Raw genomic sequence first — 2,160 nt, forward strand, 5'->3', positions numbered from 1 at the left:
CATTGTAGACTAAAACTTTATTATTCACTAACCTATACGTAAAATCTAGCAAATATCGTTATTGCGAGAGACACATATGATATTTTAGCTGAAATTTTAGCTGAAATCATAAACCACAATTAACGATGACGACTTAAGTTAATTTTTAAAATGAGCGTGAAGAAAACGTCAGGAGCAACTGCCGATCCACGTACGGATGGACATTAGCATTGTTTTACTAAAACAAATTAACCAGATTTGTCGAGCAATCGGAAGCCTCTGACTAAATAGATTACCCCAATTTCTAAAACAGGTTAGTTGTTGTAATAGTATCAGCATGTTCGGATCTCATGCTTGCAAAGTCCTTTTCATGCAAAGGAAAGCATTTCCAAGGCGAAGGCATCGCTCGGCCCGATATCCGGATGTCGCGGTATCGCTGACTCGTGCGATCTCCCTCGCGAGGCATAAAGTAGCGATCGGCCCGCCCCATTAAAAGCCCTAACTCGACGATCTCGGGGGGAGAGGGGAGGGGATGGAGGCTTTGCGGGCCCGCGCCGAGTGTACGGACAACAATGAGTTTGGGAGACAAAAGGCGCGGGCACAATGCCGATGTTGAACTCGACTGATTTCCACGTTTTTTGGCCTTTGCATGAGCAGCGCCGGCGCTCGACAATCATTCCCGCATACATAATCGTGGCTATGAGCGCATGAGCTCTTCGTACACATGTACAAGCGTGTATGCTGGGAGCGCGCACAACCACAGGGCCTCTCAGGCACTCCGAGGGTGGCTCCCGTTCGACCTACTTTCCTCATGGCTTTATCGCGTCTTATACTTTCCCCTCCCCTACTCATACACATACTATCTCATCCTCTCTCTCTCTCTCTCTCTCTCTCTATTTCACTCATCCTCTCTCTCTCTCTCACCCTCTTTACATCACACGCACGCACGCACGCACGCACGCACGCACGCACGCACGCACGCTTTGCTTTTGCGCTACTCTACTTCGGTCTGATTCGCAATAAATTCAGTTATTTATTATTTGATTCGACCTTTTATCATTTGCTGGAGTAACTCCTTCTACTTATTTGAATATTTGCTTCTTGATAGACAATCGTTCTTTTAAAAATGCCGATCTTTCGCTTTAATAGAATAACAGCTTTCCTTATATATACTTAAATTATGCTTATATGTCCCACTTCAACGAACCCAATTAATAATATTCAAATCACGGTATTAACAACGTAAAATGATGGATTTATCAATTACTTTTAAAAAATAGATTCATAGTCTTATAAAAAAAAAAAAAAAATATATATATATATATATATATATATTAATAATAATAAAGAGACACTAATATTTCGATTCATAAATTACATTCTCAATTTTTCACATTTTCTTACTATTTATATAATTTATCAACATTTTGTTAACCATGAATTTTGATCACACAATTATTTCATATAATATATGAATTTTAAAATATAATTTTTTAAAAATCCTTCAACTTTTACATCAATAAATATTAAAGAATTTATACTATTTCAATTATATGCGCAAACGGATCTACACAAGTTATAACAACATTATGTTAATATGTTAAAAATTTCATTATTTTTTATATTTATCCTATAAAATGGTTACATATTCCAAATTAATATCTTATTATTGTATATTTAACTAAAATGTTATTCGACAATTTTTATAAATTTTAATATTAGTACGTTGAATTCTTCTAACGTAAAGGTAATGATTGATTCTGCAAGAAAGAGACTTTTCTATGTATACTTTAAGTATCTATTTATTAAAATAATGAATTTATGAAGGTATACGTAATTAAAGTACCTATGTATGTGTGTAACGAATATACTAAAATACATAATCATCATTAGATAAATCATCATAATTATTTGAAAGATAGTATGATTTATTAAGTAAATAATTATGTAACTCAAAATCAACAACATTTAACATTCGCGGAGATATAAATATTTGTTCAAAAGTATTTAAAAAATATTTTAAAAAAAACTCTACTGTAGCTTTACATTTTGACAGCAATCAACAGAGCCGCGGAAAGACATAATTCATACTGTGCCATCATCTCGATTGTTTTGAGCGAGTGGACCGTTTATGGAATCATCGAAATAGACGAAAAATTAAAAAAAAAAAAAAAAAAAAAA

This window comes from Ceratosolen solmsi, unplaced genomic scaffold (genome assembly GCF_000503995.2).
Source record: "Ceratosolen solmsi marchali unplaced genomic scaffold, CerSol_1.0 scaffold10, whole genome shotgun sequence".
NCBI lineage: Eukaryota > Metazoa > Arthropoda > Insecta > Hymenoptera > Agaonidae > Ceratosolen > Ceratosolen solmsi.